Raw genomic sequence first — 10,718 nt, 5'->3', positions numbered from 1 at the left:
AGGAATCTCAGAAAATGAGGCATTTTTATCATGAGATCTGCCACACTGGATGCTAGAAAGATAAGGAAGCTGCACTTTCACTTCCTAGTCTAATGTCATTTGCTAATTCTATTCCAAATGCCATTTATGTTCACCTTTAGCCTTTGACAGAAAACTGCAGTGAAACTTTAAATATTCACTATAAATTATTATTCTCTATATTACTGGTTTTCAAAATAATGTGTATTTGTAGGGATTTATTGCTAGCAGCAAATTCAATTATAACTTAAGAAATATGTGTACGCAGTCTATCTTGTGCTAAAATAAGCATGCAGTATGCAAGAGCTAATCCTTAAAAACCTATCAGAAGTATGCTGAATTGTCCAAACTTGCAAACAATGGCGTATTAGTAGAAATGGAAAAATTTTTTATTACTGAAATCTTTAAAAAGAACAGCCCGCCACAACAGACACAGGCAATGATGATGAATGAACTGTGTTGCTGGACAGAGTGCATATCTTCTATTCTGGATAGTTATTTTAAATGGAAAACAGACAATTTAGACTAATTTTGTCCCTGGTATAAATATATTAGCATTAATGGTGCTGTGACTACTTGTACCAAACTCAAATTTGTCCATATCTCTTAAAGACAAAACCATTTAACTGTGGTTTTTAAGGCTGTTAGTTGAACTAGCTGCTTTATGAAGAAGAGGTGTATAGGTACAAGCTCTTGGGAGCTTTTTCTTCAGGAGAGGGGGAACAAAGTGAACTCACTGAGTTCAAGAGAAACAGGGACTGTGAGAGAAAAAAGGAAGCTGGATCCCTGCAGCCTTCAGGGAGAAGCAAACTGACTCATGGCTTGGGTTGGATTGATGAGGATGAGTGAAGTGATTGTGGTAGATGGTAAAACACGGGAGCTGGGAGGAAGAAATGGAAGAGAAAAAAAGACTGCTTGGGGAAGGCCAAATGTGTTCAGAGCTGGTGGCCATGCCTACAGCACTTGGGGGCCAGGATACCAGCACAGCGGAGCTGGATATCTAGGGAACAGGGAAAGGCCCTTCTGTTTTGGATCAAGGCCAAGCAGCACTTAGACCAGGCTGTGCTGGCTGAAATACAAAAATGAGTCTGTGCATGGGCATATCAAAGGAAAGTTCTCTATTGAACATAATAGGGAGGGAAAAGTAAATTTAATACAAGCTCTTCATTCTCCAAGAAGAGAAAAAAAATTAACCCAAAACAAGATAACCAGTTTCTGAAGCTGAAACTTGCTAGGGCTGCAGAATTGGTGCTGCTTTTGGGGTCCGCGCTGTTTCCTAAGACCACAGGACAGTGAGGAGGGAGGACTCTCAGAAAGAGGAATGACAGTTTTGAACAAGTATCTTTCAGCTTGACTATAGGTCTTTCAAATTGTCATATTGTGGTTGGCTGGTTTGGACATTAATGATTCAGACATTTCTAGGGCTTTCTCCTAAGAGCTTTGTCCAGCCTGTCAGAAAATTAAGAATTTGGGTATGTAGCAAAACTATGTTAGTGTGGATGAATGTTTCATTTTTAACAACGGTAAGGGAAGACCCTCAGTTAACAAACCCTTCTGGAATAGCTCTGTAACGGCCCTTTCAGCCCCATGGTTGTTAGTGGGCAGTGTTTGCTCCTTAGCAAAACACTACAGGCTCTGCAGCAGTTCACTGGAGGCAACTATAAAGTCTGAAGTTTCTCTGCAATATTATGTGCCAATAATTCTGACAGATTTTCACGATTAACCAAAACCATTTCAGGGAACCCAGTGTTAAACTCCCATTTAGATAGCAGCAATACCACATTTCTTGCATCTGCACATTTTCCCAGTCTTCTGAGGAAATGATGTCTTGAATAAGATAAGTGCATTACCCATCATGTTGCTTACACATTTTTCCTACGCCTTTTCCTATGTATGGCTTCTGTCATAGGTAGCATGACCAGCAATAAAAGACATTTATAGTACAGCACTTTTCCATGGTAGCTTTTGGCTGCAGTTTTGCTTCCAGCCATACCGTCCACATCGGACACCTTGCACTGCATTGAAGCAGACGAAGTGGTTTGAGACTATGGGACTGGTAAACGGCAGTAGGCAGGTCTAACGTGTATTGTTTTTAAGCGGCTCACTGCTCAGAATGAAAAATGACACTGGGTATTCAAGTGTGAGCCAAAATAAATCCATTTTTAAATGGTGATGTCTCTCACTGAATAAAAATTGAAGGACCATACTCTGACAACAGAGTACAGCCACCTACTTACGGCATGTCTGGAGAGCAATAAGTGACTCACCCACCCACCTACACTCCAAGGACACCAGAGCCTGATGTCTCTATCACGAAGTTGTCACAACACTGAATTTAGACAAACAGTTTTTCCTACTGCCCACAGTCTGTACAGTACTCACCGCTTGTTCACTTTTCCAGGTCATCAACACCTAAAATATTTCAAGGTGAAAATGAGTGGAAGTGACATTACACAAACACTTCCCTTTATTAGTAAGCTTGTACTAATATTTGCTTTAAAATCTTTTTGTTGATAAATGCTAATTAAATACCAACTCAAAGCTTTATTTTGACGCTCTCTTGGGGTCTTTTGGACTCCTTAATTTGTGGGGCAATCAACAAATCCCACCTAATGTTTTCTGTAAGGTGATTAAAACCACCACTAGGGAAAAAAAAGAAGACGATTTTATATAGTGGGAAGAAAGTGGAGAGAAACATCTGGAGCAGAGAGATTATAAGAGTTCCCAGCTGTGCCATCAATTTGTTGATGATGTGAAAATGAAGCACAGCAGTGGCTTTTTCATGTGATGGTCAATGAGCTGCAGAGAATATTCCATCTGCAAAGAGATTTAAGAACTGGTTTGTCCAACAAGACATCAGCCAGTGCTTCCTGAGCTTTCTTCATCCTTTGAGGAGCAGGTATCAGCTAGGGGCTAGCGCACTACCTAATTTTCCTGTGTGTTGCATGGACATGGGAAATAGGGTGAATGTTGTCTGCAGGTAAGAAAAATTACTTTCTTCGTTCACTGTGGGGACAAAGAAAGCTAGTCAGGTAGAGAAGATAATATAAAGGGAAGAGATAAAAATAATGGGTTAAATGGAAGTGTGAAAGGACAAAATTTCAGCCTCAGAGGCTGCTTGTATACTAATAAATCAAATGGGCCAGGTCCCAATCTCTGTAGGCTATTAGGATAGTACTGTTCACATTTGAAGAGCTAAGCTACCTCCTTCACAATCCCCTCCCAAATACCTAGTACACATTATGCTCCAAACCATTGGCCAGACGTTGCCTGAAAGACTGGTAGGTGGCACAGACCAAAACAATATTGGAGACCAAAAGTTGAGCTAAAAATTAAGCATTCCAGGAGAGTATATGCTGGTGCTTGTGCCCAAGGTTTGCTTCTGCTTTTCTTTTAAGAATGGAAGAGTCAAAGAAGACAGAGTTCTGCCCCAAGGATTGCATATGGGCCCCTTACCCACAGAGAAGCTTGAGGTGGGGGGGAACAATTCGACTGAACTCCGTACCATCTGCATAGTCGCTCTATCTGTTTTATCAGTCAAACTGAGTCACTTGATATTTAAATAACATATTCTCACATAAGTTCCCAGTCTCCCAGAAGAACCTCAAGGCTTTATGCACACATGCTAAAAGACAGGATCTCAGTCCCTGCAATCAGTGACCATGGCGATACCTGAAGCACCTTCATGAAGCATCCTTTACTTTCTGGGTTCTTAGGTATTTACTCAGGAGTGATGTTAATGCCTTAGTATACCAGCACAGGTGTAACTCCCCCAGTGTCACTCTGTATGCACAGCAGAACTAGAAGCTCCTCTGTCCCTTTCATAGGGGGAGACATCTTTTCCTTCCCAAATTAGCTGCCCTGTGGTGAATGGAGTCTTAGCACTGAAGTTGAAGGGTGACCATTCAGGTCTGATGGCATTGCCTAAGTTGTTGATCATTTCAGTATAAACAGCCACTGGTGGTGGAACCACAGCTTAGGTCTGGGTGCTTCCTCTTGCCACCCTCTCCCCACATTGACATCGCCTGAACTCTGGGAGCTGGGGAGGGGGTTAGGTGTTTTTCACTGGTTTTAGGCAGAGAACAAAGAAGTATCGTAGGATTTGAACTGGTTTGTTCAGCAAAAGACAGGTGATAAAAAATAATAATCCTTAAACCCACAGATACTCAGGTTGCATTATTGAGAATCTCAGTTTTCATGTAAAAACTAAAGCAGGAACTTAGTCCTGATTGCCTGAAAATGAGTCCCAACGCTCCAAATATCAGAGGGCAAATAAAAAAGACCCAAATGTACTATTTTTCTTCTGTACTTTAGAGGGGCTTAGGGAGCAAAAAGATTCATTTTTTGTATGCCTTGCATTAGCAGTCTGATACAAAAATGCTCATATCTCAGTAATAGGAAGATAATTTTCTGAAGGCAGCATGAGGTAGTAGAAAGTGTGTAGAGGATGTAACAGTGAAGAACAGACTACACAGAATAAATGGTGGTCAGGTGAAATACACAGTCTTGGATATGTTTAAGAGGAATGATACAGGGCAAAGCAGGATGATGAGTGAGGAAGTGGGCAGAGAGAGCCAAGGCCATGGTTTAAGTTTAGGAGATATTCTCATTAACATTGACATCTGGAGTGCAGAAAGCCAAATTTATGCTATGAATGCTGTATGAGTTAGCTTGGTATTGATAGGCTGCACTTCAGCAAAGTGTTTATACTCCAGTTGCAGATTAGACTGGGAAAACTCCACTTATGCTGATAGAGTTTGTTGCAGCCTTCTTGAGAAAAAAAAGAAAGTCATCCTGTAAAAGAGCACTTTTGCTGATCTGTCTTAATCCATACTAGGGGTTTCTGCTGGCACAGCTATGCTGGTTGCAGATCACACTTCAGCACTCCCCTGATTGATGTACATACCTTGCACCAGTTTGTCAGGCTGGTCTGGCCAAGGTCTGGGCTAGGAGAGAGGGAGTCAGAAGACCAGGCAAGGAGGGTCAGAGAGCAGAAGAGTGGAGAGGTTTTTGTGTTGCAACCAAGCAGAGTGAGTAATAGTGGAAAGAAAATCAACGTATTAAGAATAAACAGTACTCACCACAGTTTACTGGCTGGACTTCTAATTCCAGCCATATAAACTTGTGAGATTTTTTTGTTTAAAAAAGAAGTCTCTCTTTTTCATTGCTGTGTTAGCTGTCTGGTGCTTTGTTGAAAGAGAATTATAAGATATATCCTTTCTTAATATGAAGATATATTAGCTTCTAAACTTGAAAGGCAGCCTGTAGTTGTTGAATGCATGGGTCTCTAAAAAATCATGGGCTAGTCCTTCATTACATGCAAAAATTGCTTTATTTTGATCAAAACATTGTGTTGCCATTGCAGTTCTCCTCCACCCTTTAAATTTATTATGCTGGCTGCTCTTCAGATTTCTTCTAACTACTGTTGATACACCACCCTTTCACTGGCATTCCTTCTGGTTTCCCACGTATTATTTATTTAAAACATTACTTATCTCAGGTCCAGTGCTTTTCTTGCAAGGCATACAGGAGCTTGAGTTGCAGTGTGAAATTACTGCTGTGGCTTAATGAATGTAATTAATTGATTTAATAGAGGCAAGCAATGACCTACTGAAATCTCTTAGATTACCATATCATTCCTACACACTGTACTACATTGTTATATACTAAGCAGAGATAGATCCAGTGTGTGTATGTACAGACTATGTGTATACACACAATGGGTGAATGTATATGTGTTTATATTCTGTACATATGGTGGGTGCTGTAGAGTATATATAGCCTATTTATGGTCACTCTCAGTCATGCAGGGATTAGCACTGTTACCTGATAATATAAAAGCACAGACAATAAGAACCTGTTTAAACTAAGGCCAGCAGGGAAGACTGGAGTAAGGAAAGAATTATGGATCACCGACACTGCTGACAAAGTAGGAGTAGCAATTTCCTGAGGCAATAGGCCAGCACAGCACCATGAAAGTACTGTTCATGGGGAACTGATTGGAAGTTTCAGCTTCTGGACAAGAGGGAAGGAAAAAATACCTATTTTTTCCACCACTGAGAGTTACTTCCAGATCAGAAGAATGCCAGCACTCATTTTCTGTTTCTCCAAACAAGGGAAAAGCTAGTCGATTGTAAAAAGCCTCCCCTCCCATTTTAATATACAGTCTTTGATGTACAAGCTTCTATTTATTGCATTAGTGAATGCTGAATTAGAAATCATCTTTCAGCTGTTTCTGTGACATACATTCCCCACTGGTACCTAGCTGTATCTGATGCTGATACACACTCCACTGCCAGACAACCTTGACTAGCTATTGCTTGCTACACAATAGAGAGGTCTACAGAATGGTAAGATGAATCAGTATACCTAGAGAATACCAATTTCACTATTACACCAGAAAAAACCCCAAATAACGAGTGTCTGAATCTTTATAGATTTCTAAACTATTGGGAAATTCATGAGATCTCTTGAACTGACTTCAGTAAAAGCCAGATCAGGTCTATTTAGCATTGCAGAAACACTTTGTTAGATACTGTTATTAAAAGCAGGTCTCCACTGACATTTATCAGCTTTAGTAGGCCAAAAGTATGACTTATTTCTTATGATCAGTGGCATATAATATAAACACAGACAGTAAGTTTGACATATATCACAGTGTTCTTAAAGTATGTGGTCTTTTAGCAGTCTGTGCTCGGAATTTTTGAGGGAGTAGCAAGCAACTGTATAGTTGGATCTTGGCATTCAGCACTGAATTTGGGCATAGATATTAAAAGCAGAAGTAGTCAGGAGCTTGTGTTGCTCTATTACAAGGAATTTTCTACTTTTTGTCATATTATTTTGTAGATAGTCTGAATTGGTCCCAAACCACTCCTTGGAGTATTTTTCAGGATGCAAGTTACTAAAATACCAAATTTGACAGTTTCTGTGCTAATACGAGCAGACACTTTAAGAAGCCTGCAAGCTGCCTGAGCAGCTAGAAGGGCCCCAGCTACCAGGGATGGATGCTGTGGAGTCAGGGATCCCAGACCTTGCCACTGGGGCAAGTGGAAGAGCAGACTGGGCAAACTTCCCTATAAGCAGCATCACGAGTCTCCTGACAAACCCAGCAGGTACCACAGGGAATGCTGCCTTAATTTCAGGCAAAAGCTCTTCAGGCTGTTAGGTTTCAGACAAAGCAGTCAGGCTCAAGGCACCAGAATTTCTTCCAATCGGTTCTACTTACAGATGAGTTCCCCAAAGGCAGGAAAGTCACCCTTTCACTCTCCTGCTGTTGAGGTTTTTACTTCCTTTTCTTTTCAAATCTTGCTGTTTACAGGCCATTTACACCATTTTCTACTAAGCCTGGCCATTCTGAGTCAGTGCTAGGCAGGAGACAATCAATCAGTGCTGCCCTAGACCTGCAGCAGACTGAAAGCAGCAGTCGCCTTCCCAGAAGGAGAAAGAGCCTGCAGCCACCTCTTTTCTCTGCGTACCCAACATCTCAGCTGAATGGGAGCCTTGTTTTCACCCTGCAGAGTCAAAAAATCCAAAGGCGAATCTGACCGTAGTGACTAGTCAGCAAACAAACCATGTGGTAATATTGGTTTGCACAACTTTCTCTTCAAGCAATCCTGACTAATGACCAAATAGCAGAAGAGCCCCAACTTCCCTTTGTTAATTCTCCAGTGAAGGCATAGCTCCCCTCAGACAAATCCTTGTAAAAACTCATTCAAGCAGCTCTAATTAGCCTTTTGGGGAGAAGTTTTTAAGAAACCAAGATATAGCAAAACATAAACATGATGGCTCATTAAATATCTCTTAATTTTAAGAGACACTCAATTTGGCATTCAGGAACAATATCCTGAGACAGTATTTTCTTTTCAGAGATATATGAATCTGATTTTTTGACTCCATGTGTACAGAAAATCCTACAGCAGCTTCTATATGAGTAGAATCATTGCCAAGCACTTCGTGTTAAAAATTACTAGGATTAAAAAAACTCACAGAATTGTTTTAAGAATTACAGTGTTTTAAAAAACATAAACTTATGTCTTTTTATATTCTCCTATTTATTTTCTGCTTCTGGGGTTCCCACTTTCTAGCTTTTTCCAACCTCAGTTTCTTGCCTTAGTGAGCTAAGATTGTTGCAAGATCCCATTATACAAGGATACGAAGTTTTAAGAACAGCAACAAATATTGTAAGACTCACCACAAAATAGCAAGAGTTGGCAGCACTGCAGTAAGGCTATTAACTTTTGTGTCCTCCCAAACTGCAGTTCCTATAAATAGCATGTCTGCTTTTACTCCTGCAGTTAATTACATAGACTTTCCTGCATTTCCTCTTCTGCATTGTCTCTGTGAATCAGTATGTTAGCTGATGGACTGAAGCAATGCTTATGGATGTTCCCCAGTAAACATCTTAGACATTAAGCGTTAATGCAAAAAAAAAGTATTTCTGCAGATGGGGAGGTTAAGTGGGTAAGGAGCTGTCTCTGCTTTCCCGCTGCAGAAGGGAGCAACTTGCTACTGTGTATTGTATTTTTTAGGACGTGTGCCAGGCACAGCTGAGTGGCCACAGGATCATGACATGGCTGGGGTTCCTCCTGCATGCATCTCCTATTGTACATGCCTTATCTGGTTTAACCTTGTCTTTCACAGTGGAGACCTAGTTGTTCTGTGATCTGGACTGGCTTGGGCAAGACATTAGGGGGAAATTTACCTCAGCCAGCTTTGGATACCACCAGGGAAACACCTTGCTCTGCACTAGTCACTTATGACTTCTACAGTCAGTGGAAAGTGGTAAGTGCTTTTGAGCATGGGCTTCACCTGACCTGTTTACCTACTGACCCACTTTAGAATGTTCTTGGTGCCCTAGAAGTGCAGGTCACTCTAGATCAAATGTGATGGCACTTTTTCTGTTACTTGAGATCATTAGAGGAGAGTTCCAGATTTGAAAGCTCTAAATGCTCATCAATGACTCTATATGGTTAGTCCTTACAACTCAAATATTACTGGTCATTAAGTATCTGTGGAGTGGTATTTTCCACAAGTGTCATGCCTATAAGCTGACTACAGCTACCTGAATGCTTCATTTCTTTACTTTCCAGCCTCTGCTACACCTTGACTAATTTCTTATCTAGTTTACTATACAGTAGTACAGATTTCTAGATCCTTTGTCACCAGTCCCTGTGCCTCCACAGGGGCAGTCGGCTTATTTGCCAGGGGCGTGTATGCAAACAGGGTCATAAAGCGGACGTGGCCGTTGAGGTGGTGGAAGAAAGGACGTGGCACCTCTCTGCTTTCTGGGAAGGCTTCTTTCCACACAAGGCACTGATCAAAGGCATGTATTCCAGAGTGCTGTAGCCTCCTTCCCACTCCAGTACCCCACATGGCAGACACAGCCTTTTTGTGAATCACAGATCAGGCTGAGCAGCTGGGTTGGGCTCCTGGTGTGGTGGAGCAGGAGATCCTGCAACACATAGCTAGCAACATGCGAGATGCAGGTGCCCTCAGGGCATGATAGATGGGAAAAACATTTCAGTGAAATGCATGCAGAATGTGAGAGACTTACTAGTCCCCGTACAATAGGTCTCGCTTCCAAAGGGCAGAAGCTGTTCCTCAATAATGTCTTACCATTGCACTGAGAAGGTCTAGCAGGGCTGCTCAGACCCTGCACAAGATCCACTTCCCTTAATGCTGCAACACTGAATGTCCCTCTTTATCTTTCACACATGGCTCCTGCTCACCTTGGGGCCCAAATCTCCCCTCTCTGACTGTTAAGAAATGAAGGAATGGGATGTGGAGGCTGCTTGTGGTACATACATACATATACCTCTGTGCGTGCATGCGCGTGCCTGTGTGTATATATATATCTCCTGCAGAATGGAAGGAAATGAGGATTATGCCATTTTGGCTGTTGTCCCTCCTTATCCAATTCTGGCATTTTTAGCAGGCTGTTCACACCGAAAGCCTCTTGCCTTCTTTCTGCTAGTTCAACACATGTATGCCTGTCCCCCTTATGGAGAGCCAGATGGGATGTCTCATCTGCAAAGGGCAGAACAGATTTTGTCTGATGTGTGGTACCATGTCTTTACAGCTATTTTTATAGTTCTTAAAGTCACAGATTCTGACTGAGGCCTCTGGGTGGTTCCATAATATTAAGTGCATTAATATTAAAATAAGTCCTTTGGAACAATGGTGATTCTTTATGAGAATCAGGGGTAATTTGATAGATGTTTCTGACAATATCCAAAGTGAGAAATCTTTATTTTAGGATCATAAAAATATTACAAAAGTGGCCTAGTAAATTAGACAATGTGTCAAAATTATATTTGCTTCACCTTCTGATGATAGGAAGAAGTTAATTGTTAAAATGGAATAATGATAACTCCAAGCATTCAAAAACCATGACAAGTCAAATCATGAGTTGTTATATCAGTAATATAGTTGGGATCCTTTCTCCTTGCCTATGGGGTTTTCATCCTTAGGGTTCAGGTGGATGTCATTTTCAAACTGTTCCATGCAGCCATCAGGCCAAAGGCATTTTTTGGTCGATGTTATGACTCTCATATACCCACAAAACCCCAAACCATAGAAAATACTTCAAATATAATCAGAGTTGATGGCTCTGAGAAGAGGAAAAAAATGGATATATGATCTCTAAGCAACCAGCCTGCTCACATAATAAGAACTCAATAATGATTTCAAGCTGTAGGGTG

Source organism: Buteo buteo, chromosome 25, assembly GCF_964188355.1.
Source record: "Buteo buteo chromosome 25, bButBut1.hap1.1, whole genome shotgun sequence".
NCBI classification, from domain to species: Eukaryota; Metazoa; Chordata; class Aves; order Accipitriformes; family Accipitridae; genus Buteo; species Buteo buteo.
Note: the sequence above shows the minus strand (reverse complement) of the source record.